The 16,345-nt window shown below is 46.7% G+C and overlaps 1 protein-coding gene across 3 annotated transcripts in view; it reads right to left on the minus strand.

Annotated features, from left to right (window-relative positions):
• phc2a (polyhomeotic homolog 2a (Drosophila)) overlaps window positions 1-16,345 on the minus strand; it is a 313,528-nt gene that overhangs the window by 256,539 nt on the left and 40,644 nt on the right. For 2 of the 3 annotated variants that reach the window (XM_085967521.1, XM_085967518.1), the window contains exon 3: window positions 11,297-11,412. The gene's annotated coding sequence lies outside the window, so the exon portion shown is untranslated. The remainder of the gene's footprint in view (window positions 1-11,296; window positions 11,413-16,345) is intronic. The other variant, XM_085967519.1, reaches the window with a different exon arrangement.

Here is a 16,345-nt window from a genome sequence, read left to right on the forward strand (position 1 = left end):
CAGTGGGATTCCTGTATCTTACGGAAGTAGAAACAGTAACTGGGACATTCTACAGGGAGCTTTTAATAACAAGCAGACAGAAAAACAATAATTTACGCTGCGCTCCCCACATCAAACAACCTCCCTGCTCCACGGGCTCTAAAGGTGGGCACTGAACAGGAAAAGGAGGAGCTTCTGCAGAGGGGGGCGGGGGAAGAGAAGAGAACAAAGGCGAGGAAAAAGGTGCATTTTTAGGGAGGTTTTGAAGGCAGAGAGGAAGGTAGCAAGGCAAAGTTTTGGGACTGATCAGCCTTCAACAGCCCGGTGTCGAGGAGAAGCTGGTGCGAGCAAGGACATATGGAAGGGAAATATTGCTCGGGTCGGGTGCAGTGAGGCTGTCGAGGAACGAGAGGCAGAGGGCACAGGGAATCAGTGTAACTCCGCCAGGACAGGGGATGGACGTGCAGAGCTTGTTCGGGAGAGGACTCCGGCCACAGCGTGCAGTATTAGCTGGTCTGTGAGGGCGGAAGGCCATTACTGCAGTGAAATAAGTTTCATTCCACTTCAAACTTCGATGCCTAGTTCCTATGGAACTAGTAAAACCAGAACCATATTTGAGAGCAACTTAGTCATCTTTATAACTTCCCAAGCAGATGGCGAGAGGTTGGAGTGTCAGGTTTGCCCATGGTGAACAATGTGCCTGGTTTAACTTTATCAATTTCCTTCACAATCTTGAAACTTCAATTAGGTCACACCTCCATCTCTCTTTTCCAAAGAAGCCCAGCTTCTTTAATCTTTACTCATCTTTGCTGTTCACCTCTGTACCCTCTTGAACACAATAATCTTCTTTCTATGATTAGGGATTAGGTGACCAGAGCAGCACATAGAAATCCAGAGGAGGTCTGACCAACACCTCCGACTACAAGGGACCAGCACGGCTCAGTTGACAGCAGTCTCGATTCCAAGTCAGAATTTTGTGGATTCAAGCCCTAGTCTAGGACCTGAGCACAATGAGCGGAAACTTAAGGCCAGTATTGGGAGTGCTGCATTGTTGGAGGTGCCCTCTTTCGGATGAGATGTTAACACAAGACGTTGGGTACATAAGATTCCCACATTTCTTCCTCAACCAAAAACAGGTTAACTGATTATTCATCTCATTTTCTGTCTGTGGGATCTTACTTTGCACAATTGGCTGCTGTGTTTGTCTACATAAGAACAGTGACTGCATTTTTTTTTAAAATAAAAGTAATTTGTTGGTTTTGGGATGCTCTGGAGATATGATAAGACAGTACGGGGTAGATTCCCCTTAGAGACCACCCAGCTGTAATTAAGTGTCAGCCGTGGCTCAGTGGGCAGCACCCTCGCCTCGGAGTCAGAAGGTTGTGGGTTCAAGTTCCACTCCAGGGACCGGAGCACGAAATCCAGGCTGACACTCCAGTGCAGTGCTGAAGGAGTGCAGTACTATCAGAGGTGCAGTCTTTCGCACGAGACGTTAAACCGAGGCCCCGTCTGCTCTCTCAGGTGGATGTAAAAGATCCCACGGCACTATTTCGAAGAAGAGCAGGGGAGTTATCCCCGGTATCCCGAGGCCAATAATTATCCCTCAACCAACATCACCAAAACAGAGGATCAGGTCATTATCACATTGCTGTTAGTGGGAGCTTGCTGTGCGCAAATTGGCTGCAGCATTTCCCACATTACAACAGTTACTTCACTTGAAAAAAGTACTTAATTGGCTGCAATATGCTTTGGGGCGTCCTGAGGTGGTGAAAGGCGCTGGAGAAATCCAAGTCTTTCTTTTCCAATCAAATAAAAATCAGCAACACCAGTTTTAAGCCCAGGCAGCAAACTGAAAATCGACCCCTGCAGAAAGGCAAGTCCTTTCTCATCTCCTAGTCATGGTGACCTCATGAAAATTGGCAGCTCCGACGGAACCGTGTTTAACACGGCAGGCGCCAAGGACCTCCTGGAATCTTCTTTTTGAGTTTCCCCCCCCCCCACCTACGCTTAGGAAAAAAAAGGTTGCACCTTCCCTGCTGAGTGACATTGCCGAATGAAATTTAAGATTTGCTGCTAAATTTCAACAACAGCATTTGAGATGTCCCTGCTATCTCCCAGCCCCTGGGCCTTGTAAGTGAAGGATTTCAACAATATTTCGTAACAGCCACAATCCAGGTGCGTCACATTAAAAAATGCAATGTAAAATGGATTACTTTACAGAAAGACTGAAATGGAATTGAATAATCTTTGATCGTAAAATTACTTAATATAACTTGGCGGGGCAAAGTAAGAATTAAGTTACGAATTGGATGAAAAAAGCATCATCTTGACCAAAAAGTAAAGAACTCCACGACTGAATTAAAGCAATTGGACAGAAACCAAAACAAGGGGACTTTCTCTCTCGCTGGACAATTGCCAAAGAGAAATAACTTCAGCACACGTGGTTCCGGCTATCAGGAAAACACTGTTTAAAAAGCTGTTAAAAAAATGTTGTCTTGAAACAAAGCATTGATTAACCCGCAAAGAGCCAGCTGTCCGATTTTATTAACGCTTTTACATAAAGGCAACCCTTTATGCAAAAAACGTCAAAGAATAATTGGTTGACGAACAGCCTGTGGATTCCCCCCCCAGCCCGCCCGTTTCTAACATAAATAGACACATTGTTAGGCAGTAATGAACTCAAAAACAAGTCTTTTCAACAGTTTCAGTCTGTTTTGGCAGCAAATAATAGGTCACTGGAGGTCACTCGGGATCTTTTGTTCATTTACACAAATATGTCACGAGCAAGTAATTATGTTGTCACAAAGATGATTTTTCCACAATCATTACGTTTTAATATACCGTGCTCGATTTGGAGAAATGCAAGTATTTAAACCGAGAGCGCCAGGAGCAACGAACTTACCTTCCAGTCTTTCAGATTTTTTAAATGGCAACATATGGCCGGTTTCAAAGAAACTAGGGCTCGGAATTCAGCATTTCTGTGGCCGTTTTACGGGTGTACAGGGATCGCTCGCTGGAGGCCGCGGAACAAGCAAGCAGCTAAGTTTCTTTATAAACTTACCCTAACGTGGAGCCAGCAGGAGCAGGAGTGAGAGCCCCCACTCCCCGCACCCCCTCCCCTCCCCCTGCCCACTCCCCTCCCCATTACCCTCCCCCCCCCCCGCCCCCACTCACCCTTATCCCCCTCCCCCCTGCCCCCACTCCCCTCCCCCCAGAGCAGTCAAGGGTAGGTTTTTCGGAGCAGGTTTGTAGCCAGGAGTTAAAGTTGCCCGGGCTTCTAACCGATGGCATCGGGCAGATTCGATTCACCACCCCCCCCCCGCCCATCAGGCCGATTCTACATCTGCCCATTGCATCATAATTCCACCAGCAAGGACTCCAACAACTTTTCTGATAAGATGGCCGCAGTCTGTCAATTTTCTCCTGACAAATCGACCTGACCATCTGGTTAATCAATGCAGCGATGATGAAGTGAGGGGAAACCTGCCAGTCAGAGTTTTCCACATGGTGGAGATGGCCACTGTGTCGTTACTACTTTCCAAGAACGAATAAATGTTTAGATTGCCAACGTATGGACCGAGTAAGCATTATTTAGACGTATAAACTGCTAAACTAGAAATATTATACAGTCTCTTTTATTATGCATCCTCAGTAAAGATTGGTTCAGTTCATTGCGCGTCAGACACACAGTCACATCCAGCAGCTGTGCCACACAACCGTGAAGAATTAAACTAAAACGTGTCAGCAAGGATTAACCTATTCAGTTGTTTACCGGCAAACTCTGAGTCTACACCGAGTTCCACCACATGGACGTCTATGAGGCTGACCCAGTGAACAGAGACGAGACTGATGGGAACATCTTTACATCTGTCCGAATAAAGTACAGAATATAACACCAGCATATGGGTATTTTGTTTTTTAAACCGCGAATGCGGTCGTAGTCCTCAGTGGGTTAAAACAGTAACCCAGTCGGGGGAGGGAGAGGCGGCCTGTTTAACGTTGCTTAGAAACTGTTCAGGCTTTGCTTTCCTTGTACGGGAAACTCTTTCAACCGGCACCTAAATAGCCGGAAATCTCTGTTAACCGGCAAAATTCAGGAGTAGGTTCAGGTAAGTTTTACCTCATATTAGTGGCAGTTCCTGGATCTGTGGCTGTGTAACTGGGGTTTGTGCACTTGTTGCTAAGCAACAGGGACGCTTGGTCTGTGGCCGGAGTTCCTGCACATGTTGCTAAGCAACAGGGAAGCCTGGATTTGTTGCTGTGTACGGAGCTCTCGTACCTTTTAACTATACCTCCCTGTAATCCGGACTTTTTGATAAACTGGCACCACGCCGGGCCCGTTGATGCCAGATAATAAAGAGTTTCCTGCAAATTGTAACGAGAAGTCGCCAACTGCACCACAGTCTGGTAACACTGCACACCCAGTTATCGGTTATTGTGCATAAAAGGCTTTGGGCATCGAGACTTCATTACCACTCTGCTGCCACGCCAGCGATGGCAGTTCACAGTGTGAAGTGCTTTCCAGAAGAAAGTGACAACTTTAAGGGCACCATGAGTGAGTGCAACTGAAATATTCCAGTATACCGAGGTCACCAGACCCTGAAAAAAAGGTCTATTATCATCGAAGTCTGCCCCCAGCTCAAAAACTTGAACAACTATTCATCACGTCATCTGGTGAGGACACCTGTGCCCTCCTTTCATTCCGTATTACCGCTCGCATCAACCCAACGCCAGGCGCTGGGCTGACAACCCAACGCCAGGCGCTGGGCTGACAACCCAACGCCAGGCGCTGGGCTGACAACCCAACGCCAGGCGCTGGGCTGACAACCCAACGCCAGGCGCTGGGCTGACAACCCAACGCCAGGCGCTGGGCTGACAACCCTCCAGAATTGAAGATTAATTTCCAGGACAACTGCTGTGAGCAGCCCTGGAGAAAAATGATAGAAACATCGAAAAATAGGAGCAGGAGTCGGCCCTTCGAGCCTGCTCCACCATTCAATGCGATCATGGCTGATCCTCTATCTCAATACCATATTCACGCTCTCTCCCCATACCCCTTGATGCCTTTTGTGTCTAGAAATCTATCTATCTCCTTCTTCAATATATTCAGTGACTTGGCCTCCACAGCCTTCTGTGGTAGAGAATTCCACAGGTTCACCACCCTGAGGCATGGGGCATTTCATTAGTTATAGAAATATTGGAAATGGGAAGAAAGGCTGTTTGACTAGGAGGTGGAGGCAGGAGGTCGTGAGATGAAACTTCGGGGAATAGTCCACCCAATATTGGCAACCCGAACCAGCGGTAACTCTCAAGCCAGCATGGAGCCAACCAATTCTAACTCGCCATTTATCATCATGGTGGGTCACCGCCATCACCGCCAAGGGTGGCAACAAGCTCCCAATGTAAAAAAAAAGGTGCGGTTGGTGTTGAGACGTCCCGTCAAACCTGGCGGTTTCCACTCGCAGCTCTGCGTCCCAAGCAAACACCGCGGTTAAAGGCCGAGGCGGGCAATGGCGGAGTGCCCCTGCCCGCCTTCAATACAGCCGGCAAAGTGAGTTTGCTACAATTGGCCATTTTGGACCTTCTCCCAGGGGAATGCATCAGCACAAAAGATGGGGGGACGTGGGGGAATTTGAGACTGCCGACAGCTTGTTTCTCGCCTGCAAAAAACAAACGAACGTCAGAGAGAAAATCTGGTGGGCATCCGGGACATCCGGATTCAATGGTCAAAAAAGGCCTTTAAATGGGCACCCAGACCCCCCACCCAAAACATACGGGAGGCTATTTAAACACGGAAATCGGCCTCTTACGCCAGTTGTGGGAGGACAGAGAGGAGATTCAAAGGTAATTTTACAGGGACAAGTATTTTAATAAGCATGTCATTTTTTTAAATTTCATAACTTTCTTCTCGGTTATTATCTTATATTAACAAATGGCATGTCAAATCTATTAAAATAGTAAACTTTGAGCACATCTCCTGTGACACTGCTAACTGAGACAGAGGTTGCAAGGGGTGGGGGTGTAGACGTGGAGGATAGCTGTATCTTTGGGTTCTCAGAGACCTCCTCAAAGACAGTGAAGTCAATGGTTTGCATTTGTACCTAATTTTAAAATATTATTTCCCTTACGTATTGCAGCTAGGTAAAGAAATGGGTTCCTACACGCACCGCACGGACATCAATAAATAAACCTCTGCCTGTAATATCATGCACTGCACTGACCTCAATAAATAAACCTCTGCCTGTAATATCACGCACCGCACTGACGTCAATAAATAAACCTCTGCCTGGAATATGGGGAGTCAGCAACGAGGGGAGGGGGTCGACAAATTAAAATTGTCAATCCGAGAATGAGGGTGGGGCTTGGGAGAAATTTCTTTATGCAGGGAGTGGCCTGAAGTGAGGAATATTTGGCCACGGCTGAGGCAGAGACCGTTGCATCTTTTAAAGGGAATAGTGGATAAATATTTCAAGCCAAGGAAGACACAAAGCAATGGGGAGAGCGCGGGGCAGTGGGATTAGCAGCGAGCCAACACAGACACAGACACGACGGGCTGAATGGTCTCCTTCTGTGCCGTAAGTTTCTCTGCTTGTATAAACTGTGTGCACACGAGATCAAGAAACTACAAATTGTTTCCCTGCCAGCAATAGGATTAAAAAAAAAAGACAATTAAAAACTAAACAGAAGGACTCGTAGAGTTTAATGGGCTGGATTTTCCGACCTCCATGGGTGTGTACGCACCCATAGGGGCCGCGCCAGTGCCGGTTTCAGGCACGTGAAGTGCACGCGCTGAAAACCGGCACTCACAATCTGTCGAGAATCCTCTTGACCGATCCTCCGCCTGCCCGGCAATGGGTCGCTGAGGGTGGAGAGTTCCACTCTTTGCACAACTTCCGCCCGCTGAATGTCAAACTCTTACATCTGATAATAGCAGGAGTAAGGCCTGCTTTTACCAGCTTAAAAGAGTTTTAAAAAAAAATAGAAAAATGAAATTTGATAACTCATTTATAAATTTAAAATACTCTTCAAAAAGGGAAGTTTATTTTTAGCCCCGTAAAAACATTGAATTTAAATTGGTTTAAAATATTTAACTAAATGGCATTTTAATTAATTTTAAATATGTAATTTAAAAAATGATTTAATGTGTTGGTGTCTTTTTTTTTTAAGGTGACTCCCATTCATACTTTTGACAGTTCTGCACGTACAGGGGAATTCCCTTCTGCCATTGGTTCCCCATGGCTCGGGGCGCTTGCGAACCGCCTGCGCCCCTGGGATACGCGGGTCTCTGCGCATTTCGAAGAGGAGAGGCCCAGGATCGCAAGCCTCGGGATCTACAGAACCAGCCAGTACGTTCGTAGATTTGTTTTCCGATCGGAGGCATCTGCCCGCAGGAAGCCTCCGATCGGAAATTCAGGGCCAATATTTTACAAATGCAAAATGAGTCAGGTCTAATGTACAATCTAGGTTATAACAAGCAACTTTTTTTGTCCTCACGATGTCATCAGCTTCACACACTCTGGGAACTTGGCAATAACAGATAAGCAGATTCAGAGAATTATTATACGGACCGGGATCAAAGGTGTGTTTGGAAGAGAATCGTAATTGCAAGGGGGGGGGGGGGGGGGAAGGGGGGAGGAGGGGAACCACATGAAAAGCCTTATTTTTAATAATGCTTTTTAATAAAATAAATATCAGTGACCTGCTAAATACAGAGACAATATAAGTCTCTACATTGGTTACGTCATGGCCTCATATCTAAATATTAATCACTTACTGACTATAATGTATTCATGGAAAGATTCAATCCTGTCAGCGGCAGTTGCTATTTATACAAGCACCCATGTGTGTGGTACCAGGTAATCGGGATTGGTACAAATCCTGTAAACGACATTCAGAGAGATACAACGACGTACATTTGTTCTGTACTCAGACGGTTTTGGAATACATGGAATCTGGTTACACGAACAGCCCCAACATTTCCCGTTATGTACTGGCTTCTGACAGCACCCCCCGGATCAGGGATAAGCTGCCAATTGGATTTCATCAAGATTGCACACACGGCGATTTAAAACAGACTCTCTGATTGGTTAACCAAACATTGGAGGGTAATTTAAACTTACTTGTCCAGTGGGAAACTGACGGGATCGGGGGCAATGCCGGTTTCACCCCCCGCCCGATTTTACTGCCCATTGAAGGCACTGCAGGGTAATATTGGGCGGGGTGTGAACCCGGTGTTCCACCCGATCCCGTGGGTTTCTCGCCCGGCGAGTTCGGTTACAATTACCCCCAGTGTGTTGGTTCAGTTCCGACCAATACGTTTGTGACTGTTTGCGGAATTTAACACGTTCTTCCTGCTCTGCCCGTCGATCTCGGCTGAAGCAGAGCTTTCTGAAGTTCATGTTTGGTTTAATTTACACAATGTTACAAGGAGCCAAAGACCAGGGCTCCCAAAATGAATTGAGCTCAGAAACGCCGAGGTCCCATCCAGCAACTGAAGTACGCACCACAGTCACTGCACTTCAACAAGTACTTCATTGGCTGTAAAGCCCTTGGAGACTTCCGGTGGTCATGAAAGGCGCTATAGAAATGCAAGTCTTCCTTCCACAGCCACAACGGAACAAAAGTCATTAATTCTTGCCGATCAAAAGCGTGACTGTAGGAGCGGATCGACAGGAAAAAAAGTCAAGCACTTTGCACGTGTTCTTTCTCAAAGTGCTTTTGCTTCACGTCTCCGGCACTCGCTGCAGGGCGAGAGCCGTGATTTTAATTTATTGGCAAATAATTTGTCTCCAACAATGCTAACCGGTATTAATTCGAACTGAAGCATCGTACAGGGATGAAGACGTTGTTGACATTGCAGCATTACCTTTCTAAAATAGGCACACAGTGAGTGCCCTGCAGCACAGAACGCTACCCTGTTTAACAACAGCACTCGTTACTTTAGACCAGTAATACTGCCTCATCTGGATTATTACCGTCTCAATATAGGCCACAAGCCGCAAGTGCTGAACACGGGGTTAACTGTTACTTCATAGTCCAAAGTAATTCAAAATCACAAGAGGATTTGAGTATAAGAGTAAAGACGTCTTACTGCAATTATATAGGGCCCTGGTGAGACCACACCTGGAGTATTGTGTACAGTTTTGGTCTCCTTACCTAAGGAAGGATATACTTGCTATAGAGGGAGTGCAACGAAGGTTCACCAGACTGGTTCCTGGGATGGGGGGATTGTCCTATGAGGAGAGGTTGAGTAGACTAGGCCTATATTCTCTAGAGTTTAGAAGAATGAGAGGTGATCTCATTGAAACATACAAAATTCTTACAGGGCTTGACAGGGTAGATGCAGGGAGGATGTTTCCCCTGGCTGGGGAGTCTAGAACCAGGGGTCACAGTCTCAGGATAAGGGGTTGGCCATTTAGGACTGAGATGAGGAGAAATTTCTTCACTCAGAGGGTGGTGAATCTTTGGAATTCTCTACCCCAGAGGGCTGAGGAGGCTCAGTCGTTGAGTATATTCAAGACAGAGATCGATAGATTTTTGGGTATTAAGGGAATGAAGGGATATGGGGATAGTTCAGGAAAGTGGAGTTGAGGTTGAAGATCAGCCATGATCTCACTGAATGGCGGAGCAGGCTCGAGGGGCCGAATGGCTGACTCCTGCTCCTATTTCTTGTTATGTTATCACACATATGCCATTCTGCCTAGTAATCTGACGGAGGATAAATCACTCTACTTTCTCCCCTCCTTCAATAAAGGTGCTGACTTATAGCAGGGTGCTGTTCCGTGGGCACTGGGGCACCTTACATCACCCAATTAGCCACTCTTCATGTGTGAGGCTACAGAGTGACCGCCAGTGGACCATTCAACCATGAAAAGCAAGAGCTGACCCCAACTCAACTTCCACACAAGTGCGCTTTCCAGTGGGGTCACTGGACCGCGATCAGGAACAGGAACCCTGGCTCATTTTAACAAACTGCGGCCCATGGATACGGAGGCCAATCTCTGGGCCCCCATCACCTCCCGGACTCTGCTAACTCAGCATAGACTGGGCATCAATCCCGGCAGTTCCTGGCCTGGCCTGGCTGGATTTCTCACTGGCTGGTTCAGTTTCCAATCACGGTATCGGGAGGAGCTTGGATCAAGGAATTTTTGCTGTTTCAAAGAAGTTTCGAGCAACATTAATTTGTGCTGCTTCATTTACACGGTTAGTTTAGATTCAGCCCAGATCACATTGACCGAGATAGAATGAATTCAGTTTGGCCGACATATCACTTGCACTCGAGTGCCACAAGTCTGAATAGATCGTTATCAGGGCTTTCATATTACACGGGGACAATACAAGCATGGTTTGTTGATGTTCACCATGGTGAAGGTCTCTTCAGGGACACAGATGCACAAACCAGCTCAAAGCACATTGAAAGACAAATCCTCCAAGGGCTAAAAACTGTGTCATATAACCTGGTTACACCCGCTAACTTGACCGTAATTTTTGTAATTACAACGTTTGCAAAGCGATTGAACGTTACAGTCTGCCCTCCATCTCCAAAGCGAAGGAAAAAAATGATAAGAATTCAATGTTGCCACCGTGTTGGAGACCCCCAGAATTGGTCCCGAGGATTGTTCATCTAGTGAGAGGGCACAGTTCCTTTACATGAACCAAGCTTGCTCATATCATTGTGGCTGCAGTCGGCATTCCTAACCTAATCACAGCTGACATGGTTAAAGAAGGAGCGGCAGTCAATATTCCCTGGAATTTTTTTCATGCGCGGTCCCTTTAACTGGCTGCGCGGCCCATTCAAATTTTCGCGCACGGGCGGTTTCTTCCATTTAAAAGCCGGCGAGCAGCCTGCGTGGGACTGCCAGACTGCCGTGCCTCCGCGCAGCGGGATCGTTGGCGGCGGTCACTGATGTTGGCATTAACCGTATCCAGGACCCAATCACTGGGAAGCCCCAATCGTTTTGGCGATGCCGATTTTACACGAACCAGTAACATCATGACATCGCCAGGGTTTCGAGCATCACCCAAGAGTTGCTGCTCCGGATCGTGCGTGTGTGCACTGAGGGGAGGACAGATTCAGGCGTGCTTCAACAGCTCCCTCTTTCCCACAGCCCTGATAAAATAGCCCAGTAACATTCACCGCCTTGGCTCAGAGATGACGAATGGGTACTTGCCCAAGGTCCCAGAGAGGCACTGATGACAGCGGAACCGTATCTCAGGATCAGTCACGGCCTTTAGGAAAGGAGGCGTAATGGAGAGGATTAAAAAAAAACTTTTAAATGTTCTGTCCGCACATAAATAATCAGAAAAATTAACTTACTCACATCTGGAAACTGGCGAGGTTACTGAAACATCCACACGATCAGTTAGAATCCAACAAGCAAATCTGCTCCTGAACATCCTTCAAAACAAATCCCTTGGTCTCTGTAACCTCGTCTGAAAAGAACCCAGCAAGAAATAAGAATTAACATCCGTTTACTGAGCAATATATCCCAAGCGTTGAAGAATTTTTCAGCTCATTCTACATTGGATTCGTGGTACCAGTTACACAGGAACCTGATCTTAACTTCAACAAGAGTTTCCATAACTTCACCCACAATGGGCGTCACACCCACTAGCGCACAGTTGCCTGGGTCACTTTTGCTGCCTTTTTTAAACTGCATTTAAATCATCAGAGCAGAAGGATCAGGGCACCAAGTGAGACAGTCTATCCCAGTACAGAATAGTGAGATTCCGGTGTTTTCACTGCAGTGCTTGCAAGTTTCTCAGATTGGGGAAAACGTGTCCACATTATAAACAGTTTGTTTCTTTTTAAATGGCTCACTGCGTAAGACAGTAAACTGTTTTTTGTTCAAGTTTGCATTAGCGTGAAGAACATTTTGTGCCGCTGTCTAGTACATACTGTGCTGGTGCGGTGACCACTGGGTACCTGTACAGTAACAATGCTGGCGAAATCAAGCAGTCACTACGGTTATTCTGTCATTTACTGCCGTACTGTCCCCCAGCCAACTGTTGGGTTGTGTTAACACCACAAATAATTTATTAAATAGGTGGGTGGCACAATACACTGCCAACACAAAGTGTTGTGATGTAGACTTGTGGCCATAACCTTCCCTTGAACATCAGCAAACTCACAGCACGTCACAGTCCGAGCAAAACTGACCTCTGGATGTTCACCCACCCAGAATTCAATTATCAAAGTCAAGTCCTTTCCAAAAAAAAATTAGCTGTCGTGTAACTTTCCAATGAATAGGCTACCGGCAAACCCCATATCCAGGCTGTTCCCTTAGGGATCAGACGATAACTTAACAACGTCAGCTAGAGTTTGATGTCAGAATTTGATCTACAATTACAACAACTTCAACAGGAACAAAGTCTAAGTTCTTAATATTTCAAGGGAAAAGGTATAATTTTAAAAAGGAGCATGAAATTATGTTTACAACAACTTGCATTTATATAGCACCTTTATTGTAGTACAATGTTCCAAGACGCTTCCTAAGGGTATCAGACAAAAATTGACACCCAGCCAAGGAGGAGACATTAGGACAGATTATCAAAAGCTTGGATAGGTTTTAAGGTGGGTCATAAAGGAGGAGCGAGGCGACGAGGTTTAGGGAGGGAGTTCCAGAGCTTAGGGCCGAGACGACTGAAGGCAGAGCCGCCAATGGTGGGGCGATAGGAGTGGGGGATGGACAAGAGGTCAGAGTTGGAGGGACGTAAAGATCTCGGGGGGTGGTTGTGGGGCTGGAGGAGGTTACAGAGGTAGGGAGGGACGAGGCCATGGAGGGATTTGAAAACAAGGATGAGAATTTGAAAGTCGAGGCGTTGCCGGACCAGGAGCGATGGGTGAACAGGAATTAGGACACGGGCAGCGGAGTTTTGGATAAGCTGAAGTTTATGGAGGGTGGAAGATGGGAAGCCGGCCAGGAGTGTTGGAATAGTTTATACCATTATATGGGCCATTAAGTTGCAACCAGATAAAGGCATGGTGAAGCACAGCGCTGGTATACACAAGTCGCACTGTATAACGGCCAACATTAAATCATTAGCAAAACTCAACTCTTCTGTTATTGTGTTAGCTCTGATGTGAAATCAGACTCTGCAGTGCAACGATATAATGCCCTAGTTATATTGCAACTACTGATTTGACACCAGTCAAAGCAGGCAGCATTGAGTTATACTTCTAACTCGGCATCTGGTAAAGTCAAGCAGAACTTCAGATTTTATTAAACAGCGTTATTTTATACAGATCACACAGTTATACTAACACTGGGGCAAGGCCAAAGTACTGAAAGACTAACAGATGACAGTGGTCTCAAACCATTAAACAGAATTGCTCAACGATGCTGAGTTTGGGTTCCGCCAGGACCACTTGGCTCCCGACCTCATTGCAGCCTTGGTCCAAACATGGACAAAAGAGCTGAATTCCAGAGGTGAGGTGAGAGTGACTGCCCTTGAAATCAAGGCAGCATTTGACCGAGTGTGGCACTAAGGAGCCCTAGTAAAACTGGAGTCAATGGGAATCGGGGGGAAAACGCTCCACTGGCTGGAGTCATACCTAGCACAAAGGAAGTTGGCTGTGGTGGTTGAAGGTCAATCATCACAACCCCAGGTCATCATGGCAGGAGTTCCTCAGGGCAGTGTCCTAGGCCCAAACATCTTCAGCTGCTTCATCAATGACCTTCCCTCCATCATAAGGTCAGAAGTGGGGAAGCTCGCTGATGACTGCACAGTGTTCAGTTCCATTCACAACTCCTCAGATAATGAAGCAGTCCATGCCCGCATGCAACAAGACCTGGACGACATTCAGGCTTGGGCTGATAAGTGGCAGGTAACATTCGCACCACACAAGTGCCAGGCAATGACTATCTCCAACAAGCGAGAGTCTAACCACCTCCCCTTGACATTCAATGGCATTACCATTGCCGAATCCCTCACCATCAATATCCTGGGGGTCACCATTGACCAGAAACTTAACTGGACTAGCCACATAAATACTGTGGCTACAAGAGCAGGCCAGAGGCTGGGTATTCTGCGGCGAGTGTATCACCTCCTGACTCCCCAAAGCCTTTCCACCATCTACAAGGCACAAGTAAGGAGTGTGATGGAATACTTTCCACTTGCCTGGATGACTGCAGCTCCAATAACACTCAAGAAGCTCAACACCATCCAGGACAAAGCAGCCTGCTTGATTGGCACCCCATCCACCACCTTAAACATTTACTCCCTCCACCACTGGCGTACCGTGTCTGCAGTGCGTACCATCTACAAGATGCACTGCAACAATTCACCAAGGCTTCTTCGGCAGCACCTCCCAAACCCGCGAACTCTTCCACCTAGAAGGACAAGGGCAGCAGGCACATGGGAACACCACCACCTCCAAGTTCCGCTCCAAGTCACACACCATCCTGACTTAGAAATATATTGCCGTTCCTTCATCGTCGCTGGGTCAAAATTCTGGAACTCCCTCCCCAACAGCACTGTGGGAGCACCTTCACTACATGGACTGCAGCGGTTCAAGAAGGCGGCTCACCACCACCTTCTCGAGGGCAATTAGAGATGGGCAATAAATACTGGCCTTGCCAGCGACGCCCACATCCCATAAATGAATTTAAAAGAATTTGATCTACCATCAGTTTGGTGACTTTACTATGTGGTTATACTCCCTTTTTTCTATCAATACAAACCACATCCCATCAATAAAAACTGTGAAATGTTAACCACCTCAGAGTCAAATAAAATTACACACAGAGCAGAGATAGAATCATAGAAGAGTGCAGCACAGGAGGCCATTCGGCCCATCGAGGCTGCAAATTTCGAAGAGCAATCCAGTTAGTCCCACTCCCCCACTCTTTCCCCATATCCCTGCAATTTTTTCTCCTTCAAGTATTTATCCAATTCCCTTTTGAAGCTACTATTGAATCTGTTCCCACCGCCCTATCAGGCAGCGCATTCCAAATCCTAACCACTCGTTGGGCAACTGGCCTTTTGGGTTTGGATGGGCAAAACTAGTTTTCTGATGGTCTGAGCAATTGAGCAAAACTAAAACTCCAGACTAAATATTGAGCTTTCACCAGATCAGAGTGAAACATCAGTAACACATCCTAACTGAAGAATGGGTCTTCTTCAAACAACCGATCTTTGCTGTGGCAGTGAGGACTTCATTCTTAACCTGCTGCCCGCAACCTGTCCCAATAACGGTTACACGCAATACCGGACGTGTTCCAAAACGAGCAGTCATCGCTTCTTGCTGCTGCTTATTTAGTTACGTCCCTGAGTCGAGCACATTCTGCAGCCCGTCAAGTACAAGTATTTCGAGCCTCTTATCAAGTATGACATTTATCCGTGCAAGTCCCCTGACCTTTACCCCAGTGAGGTCACAGATAAGCCAGCACCTCCCAGAAACTCATCTCAACATTTACCATCACAAACCATTAATCAGTTGTTTTAACAATCATGGGAATGTGACGGTTTTTACTTTATAGTTCAACGTCTCTTTTGACACTCCAGTGCAGTGCTGAGGGAGTGCTGCACTGTCGGAGGTGCCGTCTTTTGGAGGAGACGTTAAACCGAGGCCCCGTCTGCTCTCTCAGGTGGACGTAAAAGATCCCACGGCACTATTTTGAAGAGGAGCAGGAGAGTTATCCCCGGTGTCCTGGCCAATATTTCTCCCTCAATCAACATAACAAAAAAAATTATCTGGCCATTATCACATTGCTGTTTGTGGGAGCTTGTTGTGCGCAAATTGGCCGCCGCATTTCCTACATTAACAGTGACTACACTTCAAAAAAGTACTTCATTGGCTGTAAAGCGCTTTGGGATGTCCAGTGGTCGTGAAAGGCGCTACAGAAATGCAAGTCTTTCTTTCATTCTCTCAAGTGCTTTATTGAAAAAAAATGTAATATCTGCAAACATAAAAACAAAGAACCGCGGCACGATTACGGCAAAACTGCACACTCGCTGGAGCGGGAAGCCGCCACATTTTCAATCACATGGGGTGGATTTGCGTGTTTTTGTGCCTAGATGGATTGGATTGACCAGGTGCAGCAAGACAAGAGGAACATCGAGCAAGGACGAGCGGACTTGGGAGCCACCCGATTTTCCATCTATTTGAAAGGAATGCTGGGGAAAATCCGGCAGACTCCGTTGTGGGCGTGGGATCCACATCGCCCAATTTTCCTCCAGGTGCTAGTCCCAGGTGATCCAACTGACCCAAATACACCGACCTCTGCCACACAGACTACCAGTAAAAAAAATACTCCTTCCCCAAACACAGCCGCCGCTTTGGGCAAATGGGGAAATAATAAAACTCCACAATGAAGGCCGCGATTTTGCAAATGGATGTGGCTTGGGAGCAGGTCAGCTGGTT

Source organism: Somniosus microcephalus, chromosome 25 (assembly GCF_052327205.1).
Source record: "Somniosus microcephalus isolate GS21.2 chromosome 25, FLI_Smic_1.0, whole genome shotgun sequence".
Lineage (NCBI taxonomy): Eukaryota > Metazoa > Chordata > Chondrichthyes > Squaliformes > Somniosidae > Somniosus > Somniosus microcephalus.